Source organism: Giraffa tippelskirchi, chromosome 1 (genome assembly GCF_054371585.1).
Source record: "Giraffa tippelskirchi isolate mGirTip1 chromosome 1, T2T-mGirTip1v1.2.pri, whole genome shotgun sequence".
In the NCBI taxonomy this organism is placed as follows: domain Eukaryota; kingdom Metazoa; phylum Chordata; class Mammalia; order Artiodactyla; family Giraffidae; genus Giraffa; species Giraffa tippelskirchi.
The window spans coordinates 160,244,573-160,265,694 of record NC_137275.1 but is presented as its reverse complement, the minus strand read 5'-3'; the positions used below and the strand labels follow the sequence as shown (position 1 = coordinate 160,265,694).

Below are 21,122 nucleotides of genomic sequence, written 5' to 3'. Positions count from 1 at the left end.
AACATTTGTTTTTTCAGGGAGATTTAGAATATATTTTGAATAGGGTATCCAATACACTAATGGATCTACCATTTGGGAGGAAATAGTTATGTAAGGGCTTTCCTGGCTCAGGAAAGTAAAGAATGGCTCAGTCGGTAAAGAATGAGGCTCAGTCGGTAAAGAATCCACCTGCAATGCAGGAGACTGCCTGCAACACAGTAGACCCAGATTCGATCTGTGGGTTGGGAAGCCCCTCTAAAGAAGGAAATGGCAACCCACTCCAGTATTCTTGCCTAGGAAATCCCACGGACAGAGGAGCCTGGCAGGCTACAGTCCATTGGGTTGCAAGAGTCAGACACAACTTAGTGACTAAACCACCATATACAAATGTCCTTTTAATTAAAAAAAGAATAGAGTACAGGCAACTATAGATTAAAAATATAGATAAACTAGATTTCATCAAAATTAACAGCTTTGGGGCATCTAAAGACAATATCAAGAGAATGAAAAGAAAACCCAAAGAATGGTAGAACCTGTTTGCAAAGCATATTTCTGATAAAGGATCAATATCCAGAAGATATAAAGAAGTTACAACTCAACAACAGCAAAAAAAACACAAACAGCCTAATTCAAAAATAAAGGGCTTAAACAGATAATTCTCCAAAGAAAATACACAAATGGTCAAGAACAGATGAAAAGGTGTTCAACATCACTAACCATTATGGAAACACATGTCAAAATCAAAATGAGATACCACCTCACATCTGTTAGAATGACTACTATAAAAACAAACAATCTCGCTCCCAAAATAACAAAAGTTAATGAGGAGCTGAAGACATTATAACCTGTACATTGTAATGAGAGTATGGAATGAGGTAGTCACTATGGAAAACAATTCAGTGGATCCTCTTAAACTTAATCACTGATCCACCAATTTCATCCTAGATATAAACACAAAAAATAATTTAAAGCAGGGACTCAAAAGAAATCAAATTGTGATACATGAATAAGGGTGGAATCAGAGGAGGAGAACGAGGGGTAGAACCAAGGGCAAGGAAAAAAAGTTCTGATACTCACTGCAGCATGGATGAAACCTGAAAGCACTGAGCTACATGAGACAGACCAGACACAAAAGGACGACTGCATGGTTACACCTGCGCGAGATGCCTAGAGGAGGCATTCTCATACAGACAGAAGGTTAGAGCAGAGGTGACCAGGACTCGGAGGAAGAAAGAGTAGAGGGTTACCATTTAATGGGCACCGAGTTTCTGTTTGGGGTAACAAAAAGTTCTGGAAATGGATAGTACTGGGTTGGCCAAATGGTTTGTTCAGGTTGTTCCATTACATCTTACGGAAAAATCCAAATGAACTTATCGGCCAATCTGATAGTAATAGCTGCACACATTGTGACTGAACTTAATGCCACTAAACTATACACTTAAAAATGGTTAAAATGCTAAATGTTATCTTATGTATATTTCACCACAATAAAAATTATTTTAAATTAATAGAACCTACAAAGGTTTCATCCAGGTGCTACTTCACCTGTAGAATTAAGCAGAAAAATTATGAGATCAGAGCACAATTTGAAGAATTTGGAAGTGTGACATCTTCACTGGCTGGCTTAACTACCTGTAGAAGACATTAGTTGTGCCCAAACAGAAAGAAGCCTACCTCCTGTGAAGCTCAAGCTGGTCAGCTGGCCTTGGTTTATGAAGTTAATCAAAGTAAGCCCCTCAGGGTCAGGTGAGATATGGGCAGCTATGATCCTCACACTGGGGTCCATCCTCTAGGAAAGTGAACTGACATTTACAATGACTGCTGCTTAAAGCGGAGAAGGCAATGGCACCCCACTCCAGTACTCTTGCCTGAAAAATCCCATGGACGGAGAAGCCTGGTAGGCTGCAGTCCATGGGGTCGCTAAGAGTCGGACACGACTGAGTGACTACACTTTCACTTTTCACTTTCATGCACTGGAGAAGGAAATGGCAACCCACCCCAGTGTTCTTGCCTGGAGAATCCCAGGGACGGCGGAGCCTGGTGGGCTGCCGTCTACGGGGTCGCACAGAGTCGGACACGACTGAAGAGACTTAGCAGCAGCTGCTTAAAGATTATTACAAGAGTATTTGAAGAAGAAAAAATACTCATGTTTCTAAAGCACATTCTCAAACAGTTTAAAAACAGACCAAGGCATTTTCATTACCAACTGAATCCTCTCAACAATTGCATTAAAGAAGGAAAAGGAAACAGTAACTTTACTGCAAGCCTTTTTTTTTAAAAAAAAAAAAAAGGAGAATACAAAAAATAAAAGGGTTTATATACTAGGAAAAGTTTAAAATTTCAGTGTATTGGGTTTCCTTATCAGTGTTTATTATCTGACACTCATTCATTATTTCTTGCTGCTAACGGCATCAACATTCTTTATCATTCTCCAGAAAGTCATATGACATTTTTGTTCATAGTAGGTCACTGCTGCTGTGGCTGCTAAGTCGCTTCAGTCGTGTCTGACTCTGTGCGACCCCATAGACGGCAGCCCACCAGGCTCCGCCATCCCTGGGATTCTCCAGGCAAGAACACTGGAGTGGGTTGCCATTTCTTTCTCCAGTGCATGAAGGGAAAAGTGAAAGTGAAGTCGCTCAGTCGTGTCCTGACTCTTAGCGACCCCATGGACTGTAGCCTACCAGGCTCCTCTGTCCGTGGGATTTTCTAGGCAAGAGTACTGGAGTGGGGTGCCATTGCCTTCTCCAATAGTAGGTCACAATTAATTTTAACTTGAAGATTCTTTCTAGAATTTTCTAACAATGCTAAAATTACTGAATATACTCAGCATATCACAAACCAAAAATGGGAACTGTTAAGTGACCAGACAAATGTTGAGGTGCATGATAGATCTACCTATCACAGGTCGGTGAATAGTACAATCCAAGTGAATAGAGGACTCTAGAGGAGCAATTATTCAGTCACACAATTCTTGGGTAATCTTGGAATCGTGCTTCTGCCCTCAACAATTAAAATGCTACAGGTGCAACAACTTTGCATGGATTTCCAGTGGTTATTTGATGAAACACTTACAGGAGTTAAACAAATCAAAGTCCTAATAGGGGGGCAATGGAAATCCAAATGAGTAGAATCCTCTCCATATTAGATTGGATCATGAAGAGGAACTCAGTGATCATGTGCAATATATGAAATCAGAGACGTGAAACAAAATAAATCAGACATAAGTAAAAACAAGTACTTGAGTGAATTTCAGAATTCAGAAAAGTGCCTTCTGAATTCTGAAAAAGATTGTAGAATCCATCTATAAAACATGACAAACTAATTTTGCTATAATAAAATAATTACTACTCTCTAAGAATGAGTAAATGTGCTGGGCCTATGAAATTACTTGAAAACACACAAAAAGCATAGTAAATAATGCTCTCAAATAAAAGTCACTTTGATAAAACAAACTTACTGCAAGAAGAAAGTTTTAAAGTTCTTAATGAGATAAAAGAAGAAAACACCTTTTTAAAATAGACTATTACCAGAAAGGTACAGGCTAGGATAAAGAAAGCCTGTATTAAAGTTACAAATACAGTACCCAATTTGGAAACTGTAATGGTTTTAGCCTTAGATTGCTATGAAATTGCTTTTGCTTTATGGTCAAAGGTAAGGTACTAATTCATTATCTCAAATTTTCTAAATAATGTCTCCTTCCACCAATAATGATGGCAATTCTTATCATGTACTGAATTCTTCTAAACACTAAATTCTATTTCTAGGATATCTATAATACTACATACAAATCTACTATCCAATCTTGTACCAGTACAATTCAATTTTCATTCTTGGAGTTTTACCACCCAGTTTCATATCTGATAGATGTTTTTATTTTTTTTTGAAACATTTTTTGAACTGTTTTTATTATTCTTCCATATAACTTTTTAGAATAATTTTGTTAAGTTAAATTGAATTTCCAGCAACTTCAGCTGAGATTTTATTAAAATTGGATTAAATGTATCTATTAATTCTGAAACTAAAATACATACTAAATGGAAAAAGAATCCAGAAGGAAAGACCTAAGAATATTAACAATGATTATCTTCAAGTGATGGAATTATGAATCATTCTAAATTTCTTCTTCATACCTTTTCATGTTTCTCAAACTTTCCACAATAGAAATTATCATAGTTATAACCAAGGATTGCTTATATATAATAGTACAGTAAATCACAGACTTGACATTGCATATAATTCAATCATTGAAATGCATGACTTATTTCTAAGATGCTCCTGGAACTCAAGTAAAAATGACAACTATCATGATAAATAATGACTGGATGAATTTTAGGGACACAAAATATTATATTTATCTCCTTATACTCCATAGAAGTCAAATGCTATTATATTTTCTTTATCTTTAATAATTAATAAATACAGATTTAAGAACACATCTTAAAATCATAAGGATAATAAGTTTGGAAAGAAACAGGAAGCATAATTTTCCAAACATCTGAAGTTGGAGTAACATTAATTAACTCTACCATTTGTTGACTATGTACCATGCACTGTTTAATATTCAGATAATTGGAGTTACTATCCCCCCATTACAACAATGAGGAAAACAACAGCAAACCACAAAAATTAAAGGATTTTGGATTTCAGTTGTGCCAGTCTGATTCCACAGTATGTTTTTTTAACCTCCGTATACATTTCCTCCCACAATAACACCTGATAGTATTCCACAATAATATGCATGGTACCAGGTGGTACTAGCAGTAAAAGAACCTGCCTGCAAATGCAGGAGATGTAAGAGACATGGGTTTGATCCCTGAGTAGGAAGATCCCCTGGAGCAGAGCATGGCAACGCACTCCAGTATTCTTGCCTGGAGAATCTCACAGACAGGGGAGCCTGGTAGACTACAGTCCACAGGGTCACAAAGAGTTGGACACGACTGAAGCGACTTAGTGTGCATGCACACATGCACAGAAAATTAGGCCCTTACGTCTACTTCTGGGATATCAATTCTCCCCCTTTGATCAGTCTGTTGATTACAGTTTAGAGTATATTTTAATACTAGCATTAATAATAATGAATTTTTCCAATATGGAACACAGGATATTTCTTCATTTATACAAGTGTTTCATGGCTCCCAGTCAAGTTTTAAAGTCTCTTAATGTAAATCACTAGACTGTTTTTAAGGTCACTCCTATTTATATTTGCAACAACTGTCTAAACAGAATTTATTCCATTATAGGCTCTATTATACTTTAGCTCCTCTGTGGCCACATGAACTATATCTGTGTATTTGTTTTGAATCTGGCCACAACTCTGGATAATTCTAATTTTTCAATTGATTCTCCTTAATTTTTAAAGGTACATACTTACAGCATTTACAGATTTTCTCTCCTTTTTCCATTATTTTTACACTTCTCACTGAACTAGTTAGAATTTTCCAGAATAATAACTGTTTAGCAGGTGACCTAGTCCTGGTCCAGACTACGAAAGGGAAAGTCCTGGTCTGGGCTAAAAGGAAAGCCAGAACTAATTTTCACCCAGTTCGACTGGTATGGCCTTACATGCTGGTAAAGAGTTGCTGTCCTAACAACCCCTTGACACCCACCCAAAAAGGTTAATGCTTCATATAGTAGAAGCCTTTAAAGACTCCTCCAGCGCAAAGGCTCCTGGCCATCCTGTCTGGTGGTACCTGCAATCTGCTTACTGTTGTTCAGTTGCTCAGTCCTGTCCAACTCTTTGCCACCCCATGGACTGCAGCATGCCAGGCTCCCCCGTCCTTCACTATCTCCCGGAGTTTGCTCAAACTCATATCCATTGAGTCGGTGATGTCATCCACCTGTATCTCCTATACCAATATTATAAAACAGAATGTTGAGTGATCTGTACCCTTAAAGATATTAAAAATCCTTCTTTTCCTGAGTTTAATAGCAGAAAATTATGTTAGATATTTAATACAATACCATTGAGTTACTTAGGATGATATTTAGAGATAATCTTTTTTAGCACAGAAAACTGCTACACTATGACCAACTGAAAAACCAGAGCACCAATTTTACATAGGTTGTAAAAATAAATATATAAAAAATATGTACTTATAACCAAGAGACTTAGAGAAACAGTATTAGTGATGATTGTCTTGTGAGAAAGTTTTGTTTTCTTTTGTCTTCCATCTTTGTATGGTTTCCTTTTTTTTCTTTACATAACGAGTTTGCAATACTTCTACACTGACGGAAAAAGCCTTCACGTTAAAAAATGAATATAATCCGGTGCCCTCAAAAACAATTTGTACATATGTAAGGTTAAATTAATGACCAAACAATATGTAAAAAAAAAAAGTGCAAGAAATTAGCATAAACTGAGCTACAGATGTGTAGCAGGAGGGAGATACTGGTCAAAGTACACAGTTAGTGAAAATTATTTACAATTTACAGTCTTACCATTTCTGATAAGAATTTCAAGCTGTTTGTAAGATTTTATGAGGGCAAAATGGGAAAACTTGAGACTAACCTTCTTGGAGAAAACAGGTGAAATTGGTAAGCAAAAGTCACAACGTTTTAATGATGTGCTATTTTATTGTGTTTCTGTAAATACCAGCAACTTTAAGAACTATGGAGAGATCGGAGTCAAGGCAATGTTAAATACTGACAGTATTCTCAAAGGAGAAATTGTGCTGCACCATTGAAACAGACCAGCATTGATACTTGACATCACTCGAATTCACTTGCTTTCCTCCCTCCTTAGAAAGGCTGAAAAACAATGTGTAATGAATCCTTTTCTCTCACTATTTATCTCTAAGCACTCATGGAAAGAAAGACTTTAGGGTTCAAATCTGCTTTCAGAAATAACAAAGGAAAGGAACTAGACAGAGCATTCTGTTCCACAGAATCACAAGACATTACTGAGAGACATCAGTGGCCATGCATTCCATAGCGGAAGGCTGTGGGCCAGCCTGCACTTTGACAGTCCATGTTCTGGATGCATTAGCAATAAACTATGAAAACACCAGCCCCCAAATAAAAGCTCCTACAAAATAACAGTCACATGTCACCTGGTGTCCATGATATTTCATCAGAGCCCAGTGTGAATTAATCTAATAAAAGTGCTGTGCTCTCATTGGGCTTCCCTGGTGGCTCAGACAGTAAAGAATCCGCCTGCAACACAGGAGACCTGGGTTCAATCCTTGAGTTGGGAAGATACCCTGGAGGAGGGCATGGCATCCCACTCCAATATTCTTGCCTGGAGAATCCCCATGGGTAGAGTAGCCTGGCAGGCTACCAGTCCATGAGGTAGCAAAGAGTCGGACACAACTGAGCAAATAAGCACAGAACAGCCCTCATTGCAATTTAAATTAGTACAAAAATCTCAGATACTAGACTACAAAACCATACATGTAACTGAAGAATATACTGCTACATATCTTTATAATTTCTACAATCATCCACCAAGAAGTTAGCTAAGTAAGTTTGCTAAGCATTAGAAACAGGCTTATGAGTCTTTGGGTCAGTTGTTTCACTTCTCTAAGTCTCAATTTCCTCACCTATAAGATAATAATGATTATGATAATGATGAGAATAATAATAATACTAATACCTTCCTCATGGGGTTGTTGTGAGAATTAAATAAAATATCAATGTGTGGATTTGTAATTGGTGTATAAAGTTGTGTTATGTTTTTCTCTTCTCCTTGAGCATTTCATCTCTCTTTTAATGTGAAGATCATTCTGGACAAATTACTATATGCCAGCCAGTATGCTTCAAAACAAACAAGTAGAGAGCGAGCCTAAACCCAACAATCCTTCAAAACCATTTTAAACTGCTGACAAATAGTCAAGGGACCTACCCAGGAAAATAGAAGAGATGATAGCAGAACCCAGAGGGGCTGCTCCTTAACAAACCTTCAGCAGGGATAATATGCTTAAAATTAATGGAGGTCAAATAAGTAACACTGTTTTTTTTTATTTTTTTATTTTTTATTTTTATTTTTTTTTAAGTAACACTGTTTTTTAACTGCTAATAGGAAAACAGGAAGCAGATGTATGAAACTATAACAACAGAAAGGCTGCACAGTGCTTCCAAATCCTTGCATTGGAAGCATGGCCATAAAGAGAGTACTGCTTAGTCAAAGGGTTCTAAGAAAAGTGATTTTACACATGTATCTAACTAATTAAAGATATTTAACCACATGAATTGAGAGACCTATTTTTCTGACTATGCTGCTGTAAAAACTTTAGTTACCCCATAAAAACTGACACATTTACCCTATGGAAGGGTGGTCCACTAACTGTCCCAGTTAAAGACCTAGAGCACTGGGGAAACTGGTGAATTAGGGCTCCTGTTCTTTGTCGAGATGTTCTGCCTAGATGAAACCACTAGCATCTGTGAGTGCAGGAAACTGTGAATGTCCATAAATAACCACATTTTCATTTCACACCTCTTGTAACTTTCAGATCGAAAACCTAGACTCTCCTAGGTCTTCTGTGTGGGTCATCTGTGAATCAATCCATACGTGGGCTACTGAATCATTCCCTTTCGTAACAGTGCAGTAAACTGATTAATACATTTGAAAATTCACAGGATGATAAAGCAGCAAGGTCCTTAGGAATTCTAGCCTGACTCCCTTATCATCCGGATGAGAAAAAAATGGTGGCACAGAGAGGCCCAGGCATTAGGCCAAAGTTGTACAGCAGATTAATTTCTAAATGAACAGCTAACAGGAAAGAACATTTCAATACTTAAGTACTAGTGGTTTTCCAAAGAATTTTTAAAGGAAAAGTTTAAAAATTTTTTAAATTTCTTCATTATTTGTTATGAAATCTTACACAGACCTCCAATATATATAAAAGTCAGAGGTGCCGAATGAAGGCCAAGGGAGGGACTGGCTGACCTAGCTCCTCCTTATGCCTCTTCCTATTTGCCACACCTCCTCCACCATCCCCAGCTCCAGCCAGCTCTGGCCTGCACCACATTTCTGCAAAACCCTGGGATTTAATGAGGTGGAGACTGAACCTTTACATGTATCATCTTGAAACCGTTTCTGCTGAAATTCTGGGGCTCCTTAGCTGTGCCTTCACTACTGGGCTATGTCCTCTGTGATCACTGCGTGCTCCCCTGGGGCCAAAGGCACCCAGACCCACGAGCCCTGTTCCTCTTCCTTTCCTCTTTCCCCTACATGTGCTCAACTTAATTGTTTCTCCTGGTGTCTCCTCTCCTTTTAGGCTATAGCCATGGACAACTCTATTAACTTCTCTGGATGTCTGAGCAGAGCTATTTTAAAATGTATCAAAGCAAAGAAAAACAGATTTTCTGGTTCAGAGTGTCACCACTGTTTTATAGTTGGCCCCTTCTTAACTTGGCAGTCTGTTGGAAAGAAAAACAAAAAAAGGAAATGTTTTTTTCCTGGGGTTTTCATCATTCTGCTGGTGAAGTGGGTGGACTCTTTCTCCAGGGGCTTGAGAAGTCCTGGCCTCTCCACTAGGCATATTCAAGCCAGCATGGATTATTAAGCTTTGGGAAAGTTGTGGTCTTGCAAAGCCAGGGCAAGGCATTTCAACAGAAAGCAACAGACAGAAAAAGACCACTCTCGCTTTCTAACTGCTTTTATTTTCACAAGTGCTACAAGCTCAAAGCAAACCTTCCCCTCTACCACTCCTGATGCCATGGTAGATACAGAATATAATGCCACTCCCTTTATTCTGCCTCTTCGTTCAGTGTTTCTCAACCATTAACATTTGTGAAATGAGAGCTTTAGTGTGTGGAATTGTCCTGTACTTTAAAGGGCACTTAGCATTATTGCCTTCACTCACTAAAAGGTCAGTTACGTCACTCCCCAATCATCGTGACAACCAAACTTGCCCCCATAGATTCTGAACACCTCGAGAAACACAGAACCACCTCTGAGGACTGGTCCCTGGTCATTGCTGTCTCCATTTTTCCCTTCCTGCTTTTCCCCAGGTCAGGTCAGGAGCCCCTTCTCACGTCTCCAACACATCTTTGCAGGTCTGCAGCACCATCCATCGGAGTGTATTATCACATCATCCATGCATGCATTGGTCCCCACCACTCTCTGATCCTATCTATGAGTATCCTGAAGGTAGGGATCATACCCGAACCTTCAAAATCTATTAAATGCTCAATAAATTTGCACAGAGGAAAAAAATGCATGAAATAAGCAAATAACATATGCAGGGAATTTGGTCTACGCTAAGGAAAAAATGTGATCATTTTTTAAAACATTTTGGAGCTTCGTCTGTCTTCTCAATCCCTTGATACTACCTGAAAATGTGTAATTTTGGAGATACTATGCAGAGATGTTTTTATTCTTTGGAGGAGTTTGTGTTGCTAGCTACAGCCTGCTTTTGAACCTCTTTGCTACCATTATTAGTAGGGGAAAAAAATCTGATTCCACCACCAATCACAAATCCATTCGAACTAATTAAACTATCCTTGCAGTACTGCAGTCAAAAGAGTTGCTAAATGGGGAATAAAAATCCATGTTTCACCTAAACAGATGAATTTCAGATGCCAGGATCAGAAATAAGGGGCAGATCGGTGAAGCAAAAGGCCTCACCAGGGTGTGTGATATGTAAATCACACACCTAAAATACAAGGACACAGGAAAGCATTCATGGGTCCCTTATGTATGAGGTTTCACATGCTTCAATTTATTGAACCTTCACTATTTAATCTTTTAGAGGAAGTGACACTGCTACGGCCCCTGTTTTACATATCAGGAAAGACATTCATCTCCCAGAACACAAACCTCACAAGTAGCTGAGCCAGGATTCAAGCTCATCCAAGCTTAAATTCATTCACCTCCAAGCTCTGAATCACCACGTTCAACCATCTCCCACGCATGTAGGGTTCCTCTCTCCCAACAAAATTAAAGGCACTTAAGATATAACCTAATAAGTTGTGTCACTGCTTCAAAGTCACACATTACCTTATGCTTTCATGTCACTGCTCCCATATCAGGCTGCTTTCTCAAGGAAAGAAGCAGAAGAGAAAGGAAAAGATTTTTTGATACCTATCATGTTTTAGGTAACAAGATTTATATTGAAATTTAATCCCTGTAATAAATGTATCAGTGCTGTCAGATAAGGAAATTGAGATTCCAAGGTTAAGACACCTGACAAACTCATCATTCTCTGGGGTCACACACCTAGGGAAGACTCAAACTGGAATTCAATGCAAGTAAGGATGACTATTTCACACTACCACCTATATAATTTTTTTAAACCAAAGAAAATATTGGAAGAGCTTGGAATTTCTAAAGTATTAACATATAGAAATATTGACTCAGGCAGTATACATGGTATGAAAACATCACGTAAAACTGCCGTTTCTGTCAGGATGATAACTTAGACTGCTGGTGGAAACCAAATGATAACAGCTTTGCCATCCCTAAAAAAAGAGAAAGAGAGAGAAAGGGAGACTTGTAATAGGTAAGAAAAAAAATCTAGCACGAGGTTTGCTGACTGATATTCTTCACCTTCAACCAAATTCTGGCCCATCAGCCCATGCTCAAGAATAATTTCCTGATTGATAATTATATTAAATTATGCAGATAGAGCTGTAGTTCTCATCTGACTCTATTTTGTGCTTCATAAAAGTCTTTTCTAATCAGTAAAGATTAGTTACAATATGTTTTTTATCAGTAATTATAAAGCGGCCATGGTATTTAGTACATTTCATTATATTTTCAAGCATCAGATTCTCAGGTTATTAAATTAGACATGCTACCGCTGGGGAGTCTGGCAATTTTTCCTAATTAACAATGACAAAAGAAGACAAAGGAAATATTGTTTCATGGTCTAAATGTATTCAAAAGCTAATATCTTCTGCGAAACACTAAACTTGGACACACACCCACACACACACACCACACACATACCCACCACACACACACCCCCAATCATACCCCCACACCCCCCACACACAAACACAAACACACACCAGTCTCTACTTTTGCTGAATACCACAAAGCTGGCACTCAATAAAAAGATGAATTCTAAATGAAATCTTTCTTTTCCCTTTATTTGTACTTTTGATGTTATTTTAACACAACTGCAATCAAAATGATCTTTAAGGAAATGTTACAAGTTATATATGGTCACCAATGAAAATCAATAAGGCCTCTTATATAGTGGTTCCAATAAAATAAATTATGCATAACTCTTACTTTCACAACTCAATGATGCTTGAAATGAAATCTTTTTATACTCTTTAGGCAAGCATATTTTAGTAGTAGTTAGCGATTTGAAAAAGTGGGTTTTATTAGCAAGATTTCTGCTATTGCACGTCCACCTTGACTTAAGGGGTCAAGCAGTACTGGATCAATGTATTCAGCTGCATAAAGCATGCTGCTTCTCAGCTTATAGAAAAATGATAGCTTATAGAAAAATAGCTACAGGTCCTTCTGCTCTTAAATAGATGTAATAAATGGAAAGAAAAAATATCCTTTACACATAGAGGTTTTTAACTGTAATAGTCTTTATAGTCTCAAATTATAGTTCTGAAAGGAAAATTAGAAAAATAATCTTTTAATTTTCCTCCTCTCTCTACTTTCCAATATAACATATCTTTCCCAGGCATACTACAAAAATAAATATGGACAAGATTATATACAGGGAAGTATCTACACTGTCATAAAAATCAATAATATATATATACACACACATACGATGATATATATACTATATACATGTTTTTTTAAATACACACCAGTGATGACATACACATAAAATACGTAAGATGTGTATCATCAGTATATATTTTATATACATGTATAAACATCTATATTGTCATTAGTATAGTTTATATATATAGGTATATACACACATCACAGGTATGTGCCTCATTTATTTTTCCCATGATTTAGTGCAAACACTTCCTTGATTGTTACATAGCTCATATTTATTTTGATAATATGTCTAGGATACATTGGAGAAGGCAATGGCACCCCACTCCAGTACTCTTGCCTGGAAAATCCCATGGACACGACTCAGCGACTTCACTTTCACTTTTCACTTCTATGCATTGGAGAAGGAAACAGCAACCCACTCCAGTATTCTTGCCTGAAGAATCCCAGGGATGGAGGAGCCTGGTAGGCTGCAGTCCATGGGGTCACTAAGAGTCGGACACGATTGAAGCAACTTAGCAGCTAGGATACATATGATGATGGCTGACAATTATCATAGTGCAATGTGCTAGGCACCATTCTAAATGCTTTTCAAACTAACTCATTTAATCCTAGTTCAGTTCAGTTGCTCAGTCGTGTCCAACTCTTGGCGACCCCATGCACTGCAGCATGCCAGGCCTCCCTGTCCATAACCAACTCCCTGAGTTCACCCAAACCCATGTCCATCAAGTCGGTGATGACATCCAGCCATCTCATCTTCGGTTGTGCCCTTCTCCTCCTGCTCCCAATCCTTCCCAGAATTAGGGTCTTTTCTAATGAGTCAGCTCTTTGCATCAGGTGGCCAAAGTATTGGAGTTTCAGCTTCAACATCAGTCCTTCCAATGAACACCCAGGACTGATCTTCTTTAGGATGGACTGGTTGGATCTCCTTGCTGTACAAGGGACTCTCAAGAGTCTTCTCCAACACCACAATTCACAAGCATCAATTCTCCGGCGCTCAGCTTTCTTTATAGTCCAGCTCTCATATCCATACATGACCACTGGAAAAACCATAGCCTTGACTAGACAGACCTTTGTTGACAAAGTAATGTCTCTGCTTTTTAATATGCTGTCTAGGTTGGTCATAACTTTCCTTCCAAGGAGTGAGCATCTTTTAATTCCATGGCTGCAATCACCATCAGCAGTGATTTTGGAGCCCCCAAAAATAAAGTCCACTACTGTTTCCACTATTTCCCCATCTATCTGCCATGAAGTGATGGGACCAGATGCCATGATCTAAGTTTTCTGAATGTTGAGCTTTAAGCCAACTTTTTCACTCTCCTCTTTCACCTTCATCAAGAGGCTCTTTAGTTGTTCTTCACTTTCTGCCATAAGGGTGGTGTCATCTGCATATCTGAGGTTATCGATATTTCTCCTGGCAATCTTGATTCCAGCTTGTGATTCCTCCAGCCCAGCGTTTCTCATGATGTCCTCTGCATAGAAGTTAAATAAGCATGGTGACAATATACAGCCTTGACGTACTCCTTTCCCAATTTGGAACCAGTCTATTGTTCCATGTCCAGTTTTAACTGTTGCTTCCTGATCTGCATACAGGTTTCTCAAGAGGCAGGTCAGGTAGTCTGGTATTCCCATCTCTTGAAGAATTTTCCACAGTTTATTGTGATCCACACAGTCAAAGGCTTTGGCATAGTCAATAAAGCAGAAATAGATGTTTTTCTCGTACTCTCTTGCTTTTTCGATGATCCATCGGATGATGGCAATTTGATCTCTGGTTCCTCTGCCTTTTCTAAAACCAGCTTGAACATCTGGAATTTCATGGTTCACGTATTGCTGAAGCCTGGCTTGGAGAATTTTAAGCATTACTTTATTAGCATGTGAGATGAGTGCAATTTAATCCTAAGGTAGGTACTACTAATATGATCCTTTTGCTCCTGGTGAACAAACCGAAGCACAGAGCCTTTCTCAGATCACACAGGATATAAGTGCTAGAATCATGATCCAAACCCTGGCAGACTGGTCTCAGGATCTGCATACTAAAGGCTAAAGCTACTTAGGGGTTTCCGTGGTGCCTCAGGGGTAAAGAATCCACCTGCGGAGAAACAGACATAGAGAACAGACTTATGGACACAGGGAGAGGGAAGGATGGGGTGAGATGTATGGAGAGAGTAACATGGAAATTCACATTACCATATGTCAAATAGATAGGCAATGAGAATTTGCTATATGTCTCAGGGAACTCAAATAGGGGCTTGGTATCAACCTAGAGGTGTGGGATGGGGAGAGAGATGGGAGAGAGGTTCAAGAAGGAGGGAACATATGTATATATATGGCTGATTCATGTCAAGATTTGACAGAAAACATTCTGTAAAGAAATTATCCTTGAATTAAAAAGTAAATAAATTCAAAAAAAAAAAAAAAGAATCCACCTGCGAATGCAGGAGAGACGAGTTCGATCACGGATCCAGGTAGATCCCACATGTCACGAAGCAATTCAGCCCATGTGCCACAACTACTGAGCCTGTGCTCTAGAGCCCAGGAACCACAATGACTGAGACTGAGGCCTGCACACGCTAGAGCCCATGCTCAGAGACAAGAGAAGCCACTGCAACGAGAAGCCCACGCACCACGACAAAGAGTAGCCCCCGCTCACCACAACCAGAGAAAGGCCACATGCATCAACAAAGACCTTAGTCCAACCCAAAAAAAAAAAAAAAGAGTTAAAAGTTACTTAGCTTGGCCCAGAGGACACAGCATGTGTGGATGCCTACCGCTTTCCAACTTCTTCGATACACTCACTTTGGATCCTCACTACTGGCCACACGGGCCTCTTTAGTGCATTCTGTCCCCTGCGCACAGGGTCTTTGCACATCCTGCTCACTCTTACTGGATCATTCTGCCCTCTCTTCCTTTTCAACATCAGCTCATGTGTCACTTTCCCAGACGCAGACTTTCTGTGACCTCCCTAACTACCTACTGCCCTATTAGAGGTTCTCCTAGCACTGTTCTCCTTCTTTGGAGAACGAGATTATACTTGCCTGTATAATCAAGTGAGTGACAGCAGTGTCTTCCACTGACATCGAAGACTGGGAATTGGGTCTGCCTTTGTTTATCTCCAGTATTTCTGCCAGTATCCAGTACTGTGTACTGAATGGATGTACACAGGAATACACAGACTCTTTGCTATTGTAGCCTCTGAGCAAGTTAGTCTTTCAGATGGGTTCTTCTGAATCTGAAGAATGAAATCTGTGTATCTATAAAAGAGGGCCAAAAGGAGGCAGATGTGTCAGAGAATAAAGGGCCAGAAAGAGTGCGACACGGACCTCATTCATCCACTTAGCTGGCAATTACTAAGCACGTCCCTGTTGAGTATCAAGGAATGTGGACGCATGATGAGGACAGTTTTTGCAGGAAATAGTTCTGCCATGGCTAATTAAACAAATGCAATACAACTTAAGGGCAACATTTTTACAAAGGGAAGACAATGGAGTAACGAATCAAGTCTACGTGGGCTACAGTTGGGAATGGTTTCAGTGGCAGTCTGGGAGGAGACAAGTGAGTTTTTCAGGTTGATGGAAAAGAAGTACATGAAATACTATGTTCAAAGTTAGACACATATGAGAATACATAGAAGAGTTTTGAAATGCAGGAGTGCCCAGGAAAGCTGGGAGCTGGGGGACAGGAAGCGGCTAAGTAGTGGTCAGATTCTGGAGGAAACCGGACGCCATGCACAGTAGTTCTTTTTATAATGTTCAGTGAGGAAACAATAACTGTAAATATAGGATCAATATGATATAAAACGGCAGACTGTTTTCCCATGCCTAAGATGTTTCTTCTCAGCATCACCAATTCTTGCCTTTCCCACCCTCAACATGTTTGGAAAGGCTCTCTGCACTCGACCCATCACAGTTTCTGACACTCTCCTGGCTTCAGGGATCACCTCCATGAAGGTGACGCTCCAGACGCTACCGCTAACCCTGTACCCTTTCTGAGTTTTACCCTCACATCGCTTACTTCCATTCAGGCATTTTCATCTCTGTTTTAGGCTTCCCTTGTCCTAACATTCCAGTAGCTCCCTCTCATGACTTCCCAGCATCTATTAATATAATTTTACCCAGGATGGAAGCCTCACACTCACATCTCCCTCTCTTGTTGGACAAGTGAAGATGCTATGTTTGTGAGTACTGGAAAAATCTAACTGGTAACAATGTAGAGATTATATGTAATTAGGAATTGGGGTGGGCACTAGAAAAGCTGTCACAGCCTTCCATCTAGTTCCCTTCACTATATGGAGCTGAAATCCAGGCCACACTCTTGTTAACCATATCTTTTGTATCTGTGCAGAGAAGTACCTTCTTCTAACTCAACAATGGCCCTGAATATAGATCTAGCAGACAAGCAAACACAGCGGAAGATAACTCTGGAACCAAACAACAGATATGCAAGAGGAAAAATAAGGAGGATCACTCTGCCCAGTAACACATACATTGTAGTCCCAGTGTCATCTATACTTTTGTTAACTGGAACAAAGGTTCCCTGGGCCGATTGTCTGCTTTACATTCACACCATAAAATGAAGCCTGCCAACCAACATGCCCTGCCCTCTTATGCAGAGCATACTACTAGGCATTTCACTGAAGAGCAAAGTATGTTGGGGAAATAGACACTCACAAATGCATGTCAGTATAAACTTATACCAGCCTATAGAATAATCAAGACATAATTGCATAAGAAATACCCACCAATCCTATGCACTAATCAATCCAGTCTTTAAAAGTGCATAAAATAGTGTAAGCAACAAATATAAATATATACAACCAAGGAAAATCAATGCCACAGAAGAGAATAACCAAGAGAAATAATCAGAACAACTGACACCAGAAGAATCAGAAATAATTTAGTTGATAGAAGAGGGTATTTTAGAAGGTTCACTATCCACAGACATATTACAAAGGATATTGCATCTAATGTTAGCAATGGTTGAATCTAGCTGGAGGGTGTCAGGTACCCACTATACCCACTTTTTAATATTCTTCTGTGTTCAGAAAAGTTTTTGAAAAGTTAACAGGCAAAAGAATACTGGTCTATAAAATAAGGACAAAGACAAGCTACTATAGTTGAGGAACGAAAAATAAGAAAGAATTCTGAAACGGACGGTGGTGATGATCTGAATGAGTAAGTGGCTTCTCCGGTGGTCCAGTGCCTGAGATTCCACACTTTCAATGCAAGGGGCCAGGGTTCAATTTCTGGTCAAGGAACTAGATCCCATACGCTGCAACTAAGAGTTCTCATGCTGCAACTAAGACTCAGTGCAGCCAAAGAAATAAATAAATTTATATATATTTTTAAAAAGTCAAAAAAGTGAAAGCCTACCAATTACTGAAGAAGATAAATTTTTAAAATTTTTAAAGATTCAGATTCATTTTTTGTGAAATTTCAGAACACCAAGTATAGATAGAAGAATAAAACTAGCTTTTCCCACTAGAGAGGGGAAAAATGGATTGTCTATAAAAGACTAGATCAGACTTGAGAACAAATGTCTCAAAACAACACTGAATACCAGATGACTATGTGGAAATGCATTCAAATGTCTGAGGAAAAACAATCTTAAAACTGAACTGTTCAGCCAGTAGACAGAAATTAATTTGGCAAAATGATGACAGTTTGGGTTATTCAAGACTCAAAAAATTCACCTCCCATGTACCTAATACAGCACACAATGTCAGTCAAAAATGACTTAAAGGTAGAAAAAAATCCCAAAAGACATCAAGGAGAGCAATGTCTTTGCCACTGGAACGTTATTCCTTGGTTAGTAAGGGTTTAGATATATAAAATTACATTGCTTTCTCTATGTTAAGTCCTGACTAGTACCTGGTACCGTTTTAAGTACAATGTAGATAATCATACTACTCTATTTATTGAACTTACAGACAAAGCAAAGGAGACAGAGATACAGAACAAGAAATAAATGATCAAAATACCAATAATGGGGAGAGAGATGTGCTTAACAAAATGAGTAAGGTTTGAGTGAAAATGGTCTAAATTTCTCACCTTCCCTGGCCAGAGCCAACAGTTTGAAAACCAACGGGATAACAAAGAAAGGTATATCATGGGACATCATAAACAACCAAGCATGGCCAGGTATCAGGCACTGCCTGGACAGGGCGAATGTGAAGGTCAAAGTTTCTAAGACGGTGGAGCCTTCAACCTCGTCCATTTTTCAAGTTCCTATTCAAAAGGAACATATTGTAAAACGAGCTTACATAAGGTGGCAATAAATGTTCCTTTTAAAATATTTTCTCTTTTCATATTTTTTATCCCAGGAAGCCTCAATACAGTGGCAGGTGTATTTTATATAAATGACCAAAATGTAACAATGTAAGTATGCCTCACATCTTGATCTCCATCTGTTTCCCTGTGAGAAAATTAAACAGCCTTGCAGCAGACCATCCTTTCACAAATCATCCTTCAGATGGCCTCTGTGTGCAGCACATTCATCTGAGCCTTCCATCTCTCAAAGTTAGAGTGACCTCTTCAGGCTCCGCTCTCGGGACATAAGTGTTTTTCCAACACAGGCTCCGTCTTTACATTCCGCCAGCTGACTATGAAATTCATTTGACTACAGTGAAATCTGGCTTTCTTGAGGGGTTCAGGAGTTAACTGTTACCGAAAAAAAAATCTGTGGGAGGAAAAGTCTGTCATGGTTAATGATATGATTTATTGCAATTACAGAAAACTACCCTGATTGTTCAAATTGCGGTCTGTGGGCCTCAGCCAGATTAAATGCCAGGCTGCCACTAGCACAGGGAGGTAATCAAATAATTGACTTGCTAAATAACACTGTTTTAAATTCACACAGCAAACTTTCAAAAGTATAAATTGGTATTATGTGATTGAGAGAAACAAAACCCCAAGATTTTAAAAATTCGACTGTGCAACAAAAACGGATCTAGTATTTGCTGACCAAAACTAATCTGCAAGGCAAATTTTCTTCAAAGATATCTGAAGTTTAAGAGTGTTACACAGGGCCAAAGATTTCATACAACCCAATAACTAATTATTACAAAATGTAATAACTGCCATTTGTGAATGTTTGGGTCCCCCAGCAAAACTTCACATACTGGAATCCTAACCTCCAATCTAATGTTATTAGGAGGTGAGGCCTTTGGGAGATGCTAAGGGTCATGAGTGTGGAGTCCTCATAAATGGGTTAGTGCCCTTAGAAAAGAGACCTTGGAGAAGTCTGTCTCCTCCTTTCTACCATGGGAAGACACATTAAAAGTAAAAGAGAGATGGTACATATGTTTGATTAGATATTACCCACTCAGAAGATAGTCTGCCTGAACCAATAGATTGGAGAGTGAAGGATGAGGCAGTATTTTTGAAAGTCTGTCAAGTGTCACAATTAGTTTAATCTAGTTAAAATAAAAAAAGAACTGGTCACCTATACTGTCAGTGATACTTGTGTGTGATCAAAGAATCCTCAGTGGTTAATCATGGAAATGCTATTTTAGTCTCAAAAGAAAATGGTGCAAAAGATAATACGGAAAATAACAGGTAATACGGATGCTTGCTATCTGCATTCTCTTCCAAAACCTCTGAGGGCAGTTTTTGTTGTTTTGTTTTTTGAATAACCCATTATGTCATCCAAAGCACATCTAGATCAAGCATTTCCAAACAACCACTATAGGGCATATATTAATTACAGCTCACAGTGAAGGCACCAGACTCATAAAAGGTTTTTTTTATTGCATCCTCCCAACATGCATGAAATTAAGCTTTGTTCTAAAGTTTGGAAATGGGCTAAGTTTTCATCTTGCCTATGCCGAATTTACAATCTACTGAGAAAACAGAATGGACAAAGAGAGATAACCAGAAGTAATCTACTAATGGCTCACCAGAGATATTCCATGAACACAAGGAAAACATGAAAAGAAACACACATAATTCAGACACATTAACATACAAATCAAGTTGAATGGATGAGGAAGTGTGAGCTGGAGACTAATAGACTAAGGTAAATGAACCCAGAATAAGATATTATTGGCTAGACATTAGAGAAAACTTGAGACATGAAATATACACAGAAATGTGGAGGACATAATCTAATTTGAAACACTGGTCATGAAATGGGGGTCGGTCATAACAGAGGAGGCTTCCTAGGTGGCTCAGTAGTAAAGAATCTGCCTGCCAATGCAGGAGACACAGGAGATGAGGGTTCGATCCCTGGAGGAGGAAATGGCAACCCACTCTAGTATCCTTATCTGGAGAATCCCATGGACAGAAGGGCCTGGCAGGCTATAGTTCATGAGGTAGCAAAAGAGACGGAGCACGCATGCACACACACCAGAGGTGTTTACAATCACAAGGGCTTAACAATCTCAGACCCTCTCAGAGAAACAGGAGCTGAGGTAAGAGGTAAAGCTGAGGCCAAACTGACCCATGAGGACAGTGGCTGCCAGGAACCAAAATCAGAATAAAAGTTTTTCAAAAATAACAAGACAGATAAA

At 38.9% G+C, this 21,122-nt stretch overlaps 1 pseudogene across 1 annotated transcript in view; it reads right to left on the bottom strand.

Moving 5' to 3' along the window:
• LOC145516332 (histone-arginine methyltransferase CARM1-like) overlaps positions 1 to 18,829 on the bottom strand; it is a 244,702-nt pseudogene extending 225,873 nt beyond the window's left edge. Inside the window, exon 1 of the transcript XR_014061308.1 lies at positions 18,664 to 18,829. The product of XR_014061308.1 is annotated as a histone-arginine methyltransferase CARM1-like (transcript). The remainder of the gene's footprint in view (positions 1 to 18,663) is intronic.
• Positions 18,830 to 21,122: the final 2,293 nt, after the last annotated feature.